The sequence below is a fragment of the Hipposideros armiger genome, unplaced genomic scaffold, assembly GCF_001890085.2.
Source record: "Hipposideros armiger isolate ML-2016 unplaced genomic scaffold, ASM189008v1 scaffold_458, whole genome shotgun sequence".
NCBI classification, from domain to species: domain Eukaryota; kingdom Metazoa; phylum Chordata; class Mammalia; order Chiroptera; family Hipposideridae; genus Hipposideros; species Hipposideros armiger.
Genome location: NW_017731808.1, coordinates 726,229 through 735,239, shown reverse-complemented (window position 1 = coordinate 735,239; position 9,011 = coordinate 726,229).

Genomic DNA, 9,011 nt, shown 5'->3' with positions numbered 1-9,011 from the left:
CACACACACACACACACACACACACACACACACACACACACACGCCTCCTAAGGGGCCAGGATCCCTCCCCTCCCCCTGACCTTGGAATCCAGGCTGAGGTCCATTTGGGGGCCAATGCTATCTTGTACCTCAAAACCACTGGATTTCGGCCGGGGAAGGGAAATAACTTTAACAACAATATAACTTTCATATGTGAGTGCACAGCTTGGTAGTGGAAAGTTTTATATGTTTTCTATTTTTTCTTTAGAAAGAGACTTTCTACTTCAGAACAATGCAGTGGAGTGATGTGTCAGTTTAAAGTTTGCTTGCTTTTACCAGACATGAAGCTAAAGTGCTAATCTGGCCCGTTTGATACCAGACGCTGGCAGAGCTGCTCCTAACATCCCACATGCTGCCCTTGCCCCACTGGCTTGGAAACCACCAACTCAGGGAGCTTTCTAGAATTTTCTGGAAGCGTCAGACAAAAGTGCAGGAAGTCTCCCATGGGGAGATGCAGGGGCTTTCTGGTGGGTCACTGGTGTGGAGAGTGTTGCGTCTGCATCAGCATGGAGTGGACTCGGAATGTGTAATGGAGGAGCTGTGGGTGAGCAACTGGCCACAGAGTCTGAGGACCAGGGAGCACAGGCAGGTGAGCAGAGAGCAACCCAGGAAAGGTGCGAGCAAGCCCTGAGCCCCGGGGCTGGCGGGGCTGCTGCCCTGGGGCCCCAGCGACACTCTAAACCAATATTCTTCAGCTCGAGTTGGTGGGTTAGTCAGCTTGGGCCTCCCCTAGTTGGGCCACAGACTGTGTGGCTGAAACATCAGAAATGCACTCCCTTGCAGGCTGGAAGTGAGAGACAAAGGTGTCAGCAGGGTTAGCTTCTCCCGAGGCCTCTCTCCTTGGCTTAGATGAGCGTCTTCTCCCTGTGTCCTCGCAAGGTTGTCCTTCTGTGTATATTTGTGTCTTAATCTCCTCCTTTTATAAGGACACCAGTCCTATTGGATTAAGACCCACCCTAAAGGCCTCATTCTAACTTAATCACCGTCCCCAAGACCTTTAAATAAGATCACATTCTGAAATAGTGGAGTTTAGGACTTCGACCTATGAATTTGGGGGAGACACAATTCAGCCCCAAACAGTTTGCGTCTGTTACTTGCCACCGAAAAGCCTGAATCCATGCAAATTACCACAGTGCAGGTGTCACGATGGTTTGCTGTTATTTGAGCGTTGTCAATGCTGCAATCGATGGTGAGAAAACCAACTGGACATGTGAAACTGAAAACACGTCAAGAGTACAGATAGTAGGAAAACTCATAGCGTGTGATATGTAGGTGGCAGTAGCCTGTAGGATGTGTTACATGATCTAAAGATGGAATAAGCAGAAATGTTATTACAGGTGGGAGATGAGGAAGAAGACACAGGTGAGCAGCAGACGGTGCGCGTCCAGGCAGACAGCTCTGCCATCCCTAAACCAGGCACCCAGTGCTGACCCAGTTGGGCCCCAGGTGTTAGCCCCAAAACACAGTCTAACAGCAGGGCTGCTCTGCGGGTCACGTGGGCTACAGCTGGGCCAGCAGTGTTAGCTGTGTCCCCACAGTGAAGCCTGAGCGTGTGGTGGCCCCAAGCACCGTCCATGTCCTGGCCCCTTGCTGAAACCCCAATTCTGGTCCTTGTTACCATGCATTGGTGCAAAGGCCAAGAGTGAGGCAGGACACATGAGTTCCTCGTGACCCAGGATCCAGGTGTGTGGTCGCTTGCACTCCGTGGCAAGTGTCGACCTGCCGCTTCTCCTGCCCCTCGCTTTTCACCACAGGTCGTGCGTAGATTGACTTAATAAACTCTGTGGCTTGAGTGCCTTAATTTGATCCGGGAGCCTTTCTGCTCTGCCTGGCAATGGGCCATTGCTTCTAGGTGGTTCCCACACATCAGAGTCCTGTTCAGGCTGTGCTGAACTAAAGACCAGACCAGGAACCAATTCTTAAAGCCAAGTTGTGGCTTGAAATCATACTGGCAGGGTCATTGGGGAGGGTGTTGTTAGCTTAAGAAAACTTCCTCGTCTTTCTTTGTGGGAGGGGAAGGGGCAGTTTGTGGAACTAGCACTGCTGCCGGGCTGTTAGGGGACAGTTTATATTTGGTCCAAATATCAATGGCTGTTAGGGAACAGTTGTCCATTTAAAGGTCCAAGCAGACAGAAGATTATAGTTGGTAATAGAAAGATAAATAGTGTTATTTTAAAGGTATTTCTTAATTGTTCTTCTTAGCTGGACGTTTGGGGGGTAGGGAGCACAGTCAATTAGGCAGAACATGCCTGCACACATATGTGGCACAACAAGGCTGAGTGAGCGGCCCTAATAAGTAGGGAACATCGATTCTAAAGGCAAACGCTGAAGGCGTTTTGTTTTGTTTTCACTCTGATCTAGTTCATCAGGGTCGAGACTCACGAGAACTCAGAATCTGCCTTACTTGCAAGCTAATCATTTCATGGGTGCTGGCAGGAGATAGGAGAGTCTCGGTTCAGAGACAAAGGATGTTATTACTCATAGTGCAGCAAGCAGCATGAGGTCAACATGTTTGTGCCCCCAAGTCCTTCCGGGGAGACACGGATGGGCTCAGACGGAGGCCTGCACACACAGTAGGCTGCATTACAGGAGAGGGACCCTGAACTCTTATCTGTTAAGACTTAAAAGACTCAAACCTTTTAAGGGGCAGTAAGTTTGCCTGCCCTGTGCTCCAGAGGGAGACAGCATATCTGCTTTCCTAGGTTGTTTGCTCCACAAACTTCCTTGAAAAGATAGTCTGGAGTGAAGGACTGTTTTGATCACCTCCTATTCATCTTGTTGGTGGAGGGGCGGGGGGCGGGGGTGGATTTCCACCCAGGGTTATGAGGACGGCCAACACCGGACAGCTGAGATAAACCCCAGTTTATGAGTCATGTACACTGACAGCCTGGGAGAGGACAGCACACACCATTCAAGGCCACATGGGGGTGCACTCAGGAACCGAGTGAACAGCCAGGGGTCGTGGCAGGCAGCTTTGCTGTATCAGGAGGGTGGGGTGCACCTGGTTTCATGAAGGATGTGATTGACTTGTTCAAATAGTTCCGTGGGCTGGCAGGGAAGTGAGATCCGCTATTTGGGGCTAAGCAGGAACTGCTCCTGGTCCCTTGATAAGGAGGGTTGTTGGGCTGGGTGGCCTTATCTGTGGGAGGAGGTAGGGAGGGGAACTTGTGGTTAGGCCATTTGAGGCCCTCTCGATTCCACCAGATGTCAAGGCACACTTAACACTGAACCTTAATTTTAGGCCCCATACCATAAAGACAGTTAGTCCTCGCTCACAAGGCATCACAAATGTGAGAGGCTCATGGAAAACGGCATCCCAACAGTCAGCATACTAAATATATCATTTTCAAGACCAGGTTACAGAAGGAGAAAAAAGCACTGAGGCATATAGCTATAACATTTCATTTGTAAATAAAATAAAATATAAATATTTCCCTCCATCTTCATTTTTTTTACAGTTCATTTTTAGAGAGTTTTGAGATGATAATACAGGGGTAGGCAGATTTTGGTTTTTTTTCTTGAAGAGTCAGATAGTAAATACTTCAGGATTTGTGGACTGCACAGCCTCTCTCACAGCTAATCAACTCTGCCATCACAGCTTGAGAGTAGCCATAGACAATATATAAGCTAATGGACATAGCTGTGCTTTAATCAAGTTCTATTTTAAAAATAGGCAATGAGTCTATGAGCCATGATTTCCCAAATCCTACTATAACGTATCATTTTGCCTTGACAGCAGTAACTAAATTATTTAAATATTTTTAAGTTTTAAGGTCAACCAGATTGTGGCTTATCTCAGCATGGTGTGAAACAAAACAACAAAACAAAACACCCATTCAGATAACAGAGAGACATCATCTTACAGTCATGTAAGTCTTGACTAAAGTCCCCCAAAGAATTGCAAGGAGGAATCACTTGGCATCGCATATTGGAAAATGTGCTAAAATTTGTCTGTCCAATTATACTCCCAAGTATAATTCATGAAGACCTCTCGAATTTCATTCCCTCTCAATTCTCATCAGCATAGGTTCATCTGTTTACATCTTCTCCTAGCTTTGGCCACGTTCTTTGTTATGCAGATAAATTTAGTCCTGGGCTTTAAAAGACTATTATTTAACCAATGCATTGACCAGCACAACCAAACTCCAGAAACATGGAAAGCTGGGAAGGGAATTGAATTTGTATGTTGGTTATCCCCACCCCCCCTTCTACATTTAGGGACACTAGGCATGTAAATGTTTGTAATAAAAATATTTTCCCCTGATGATAGTGCAGAAATGAGGTATTATCCTACTCAGGTTTTAGGAGGCATGTGACACCTTGGAGAGCATTTAACCAGCCTTCATTCTACCCCTCCTTTCACAGATAATAACTGTGATCAAGAGATATGAAGAGACTTGCCCTTGTTTATTTGCTTATATCTATGTCTAGGTAAGATTTTATGAATTCCAAAAGGTAATTTGGGTAGTGGGCAACACTAGGTGGTAAGTTCCCATTCCTCTGCTCCTGGGTTTCAATTATCTCACCCCCTGCCCCCCAATTAACTGAGTCTATTATGTGTAGCTGCTGGGTGAGTTTCTGAGTGTACATGAGTGAATGAGGCATAGGTCTGGCTCTAGGTCTCACCCTACACTTGCTTGCTGTGTTATTTGGCTGCACTCTTTTACTTACATGGACCATAAAGCGGGGGTGACCGCTTTAGCCCTTCTTTTGGAGGGTTGTAAGGATTAAAGGCAACCTAGCATGTAACACCCTTAGAATGTCACCTTGCACAATGTTAGCCTGCAGTAAGGGTGAGATGTTGTCTTTGGTACAATTAATACTGGAACCAGAAAAGTAAAGATCTGCTTAAGGGTGTGGCTAAGTGTTGTGAATCAGGTGAACCGAGGGTGCTCGGATGAGGGGTGAAGGGCACCTGTCTTCTCTCCCGGGGAAGTAAGGGACGTCTTCCTGGAAGTGGCTCTCGGGTTAGAGCTGAAGGATGAACAGGAGCTGCAAGGCAAAGAGCGGGGGAAGGGCTGTGCAGAGCGAGGAGACAGAGCAAGCAAGACTCTGAGGTCGGGGTGTGGATGTCTCCACTATGCAGAAGACCTCGACAAAAGAGGCTGCGGGGGGGTGTGGGTTCACGTCATAGGGGATCTTGTTTTTCATACTCAGGAAATGCATACGTACGTTTACCTAACAGGCTGTGAGGAGTGAAGGGGTGGCAGGGGAGCAACACATAGAGATTTCACTTTATAAAACTAAATAAGGCATTTTTGTCTGGATGGGAACAAAGCTATTTGTGCCTGAGAGGCTAGTCAGGTGACACGTGTAGCAAATGAAGCGAGAAGTCACGAGAACTAGGCTGGGTTGTAAACATAAATGCCAAACAGGTGCCGTAACTGAAGAAGCCCAGCCTGGCGGGAACTGGTGGCAGCAACCTGGAGAACGCACCCTGCGCTAAGGCGTCACCACAACTTCAGCCTGAAGACTCCTTCAAACTTCCTTGGCGAACAGGTCTGCAAGTGATGGAGTCACTCAGTTTTGCTTTGTCTAAACAAACATTTTGGGGTCACTGTTCCTTCTGCTCAATTCTGCTGTGAACCTAGAACGTCATTAAACAATAAAATCTACATTTAAAAAAAAAAGTATTTTGCCTTTATTTCTGAAGGATAGTTTTACCGAGTATAGAATTCTGACTTGATGAGGTTTTCTTTTCTTTTAGCACACGAAAAATCGCCATTCCCATGCCTTCTGGTTTGCACTGTTTCAGATAAGAAGGCACTTGTGGTTCTTATTATGCTTTTCTGTGTGCAGTCTCTTTTCTCTAGCTACTATAAAAATATTTTTAATTTCTTATTTTCAACAATTTGATCATCCTGTGCCTTGATGTGGTTTCCTTTGTATTTATCTTTCTTGGAATTCCTTGAGTTTCTAGGCTATATGAGTTTATGTTTTTCATCAAATTAAAAAAACAAACAAACTAGCCATTATTTCTTCAGTGCTTTCTCACCTCTCCTACTGTTGCACCAATTATACATATGTTAGGCTGTTTGGTGTTATCTCACAGGTCACCGAGGTGCTGTTCACCTTTTTCAGTGCCTTGTCCCTCTGTGCTTCAGTGTGAAGACTATATGCTCAACCAGCTTCAAATAAACCAGCCATTTCTTCTACAGTATCTAATTTAAAGCCCACACAGTGAATTTTTCATTTCAGTTATTGTATTTTTCATTCTAGAATTTCCACTTGGTTCGTTTTTGGTTTCCATTTTTCTACTCAGATTTTTTAATTTGCTCTCTCATATTTTTACATTTCTCTTTACATATTTGAACATTTTAATGTAGAGTCTGGGCCTATTTTTATTCATTGATTTTTCTAATTATTGTAGGTCATGCTTTTTCACACACCTAGCAAATTTCGATTTTATGTTGAACATGATGAATGCTATGTCGTGTGTCTGCATTTTGTTGTCTTCATTAGCAAAATGCTAAGTTTTGTTCTGTAAGGCAGTTAATTTACTTGCAGATTAAGTTGATCCTTTTTATTATTTTAAACTTTTGCTAGAATGGGTATAGAGTGCCTTTACTTTAAAACTAGATAAAACCTACTCTTAGGGCATGTAATAGACTGAATGTTTGTGTACCCCTAAATTCATATGTTGAACCCCTGATCCCTGATATGGTGGTGTTTTGAGGCGGGGCCTTTGGGATGTGATTAGGGTTAGATGAAGTCATAAGGATGGGGCCCTCGTGATGGGATTAGAGTCCTTATAAGAGGAGACACCAGAGAATTTGTCCTCTCTCTCTCTCTCTCTCTCTCTCTCTCACTCTCTCTCTCTTTCTCTCTCTTTCTTTCTCTCTCCCTCTTTCCCTCTTTCCCTCCCTGTCTCCCTCCCTTCCTTCATCACTTCTTCCCTCCCCCACCAGGTGATGACATAGTAAGAAGGCAGCCATCTGCAAGCCAGGAGGGGAGCTCTCAATAGGACCTGACCATACCTATGCCCTGATCTTGGATGTCCAGGGTGCAGAACTGTGAGAAATAAATTTCTGTTGTTTAAGCTGACCAGTCCATGGTACTTTGTTACGACAGTCAAGCTGACTAAGACATAACATGGCCTTTCTGTGACCCTACTGAATGCATGAGATGGCCAACACATTTTCTCCCCTGTGGCTGGTCAGGGCTCAAATGATTCCAGCCCTGTGACAGCCCCACTGGCTGTTCCCTTCAGCCCCCTCAGCTGCTCTTCCCCCAGGAGCTGTTTCTGTCTGACCTTGTGTGTGTGGGCAGCTTAGTATTTGACTAAAACCCCCCAGAGATCCTCATTCGTATTTCTGGAGTCCCCTCTTCTTGGGTTCCTACCCTGAGAACCCACCGTCTCAGTGGCCTTCAATCCCGGAATCGTCTCCTCAGCCCGGTGAGCCTGCCGTGACCTGTGTGGCCTCCCCTCACTGTGCTGCCATCCACACAGCACCTCCAGGCGGAAAACAAGGGTGACTGTGGGACTCCCCACACTGCTTCCGCATCAGTCTCACTGTCTGTGGCTCAACACCTGTGAACAGCATTTCACGGAGTTTTGGGGATCCTTTGGGTGAGAGGAGTAGTCTGGTACCAGTTAACTCCAAGACAGAAGCAGACGTCCACATGGGTAACGTCTGAGGACATTCCTATTTGTTTTCTGAGTGGACTGATGGGCGATATCACCCCCGGGGTGAGTGCAGTGGCCTATGGAGAAGGACAGCTACCAAGAGCAGTAGTACTACTGAGGGCTGGCATCGGTCTGACACTGAGCGTTTACAGTGGCAGCAATCGATGGTGTGTCAGCCCAGCACTGCAGGCGGGCTGGGCCTGGAGGCAGCAGACAGGTGAGCACACCTGGTGGACGACGGGATGGTGGGAAACGTGAATGGAGTAAAGACCATGGAAATCGGGCTGGGGAAGGAGAGAAGGAAGAAGAGACAGGCGTGATGGCGCTCAGAGGGATAGCAGAGGGGTTAGGGGATTAAAGGGTTTGAGGATTTACAGAATAGAATAGACATGGCAGGAGTAAGAGAAAATGTTACAATCTTGGGACGCCATGAACTGGAAGGACATTTTGCATGTTGTCTTTCAGAGATGGAGCACAGGCTCTGGGTGTGGTTGTGGGAGGGGGAAGCAGTGGTGGGGTCGGGCCGGAAGTTCCTAGAGACCAGGAGGAAATAAAAACCGGAGTGGCTACGAATTTGCATGAGCTGTCCACCAGGATGTGGAAGCTGTCTGGGATGCGCTAAGGCTTGGTGTGACAAGAAACACAGTGAATGGGCCGGCCGAGTGGTGCGATGGTTAAGAACTGGCTTGGGACGCCAGAGGGCCCCGGTTCGGATCCCACATATGAGGGCCAGTGACACTGCCCTCCACAGCTAAGGTGCTGAACAACAGCTCAACCTGGAACTGGGCTGCCGTGAGTCGCCAGCGATGGCATAGGCTGCAGCCCCTGCTGCAGTGGGTTGCCATAAGCTACTGTGTGTAATCAGCAGCTGCTGTGAGCGGCCAGCAGCCGCAGTGAGCAGCCGTCCAGAAGTTGACGACTGATCTGCCTCGCCCAGGAAGAGCACAATAATGGTGCCAACTTGGGCCAGTGAAGCAACGTCTTCCACAACTAGACTGAAGAACAAAAGGACAGCAACTTGTCTGTTCCCCTTCCCCCAATTCCCCAGCACTGTTCCCATCCCCCCAATTCCCCAATAAAAATCTTAAAAAAAGAAACACAGTGAACTCAGTGCTAAAATCCTTAACTAACGAGATGGGCTGAAAATCACTAGATGACGACAGGGCAGGGCATTGGGAGTATGGTCCACAGCCTTCGTCTCCAAGGAGCATTGTTTTTTGTGTGAGGACAGAGACATCGGGGCTCAAGGTCCGTGTCCAGCTCCCTGCCTGAGCCCATGTGACGGGAGCATGGGCAGCCAATGCGGCCACAGACATGCTGTGTGCACAGCTCCACATTCACGTA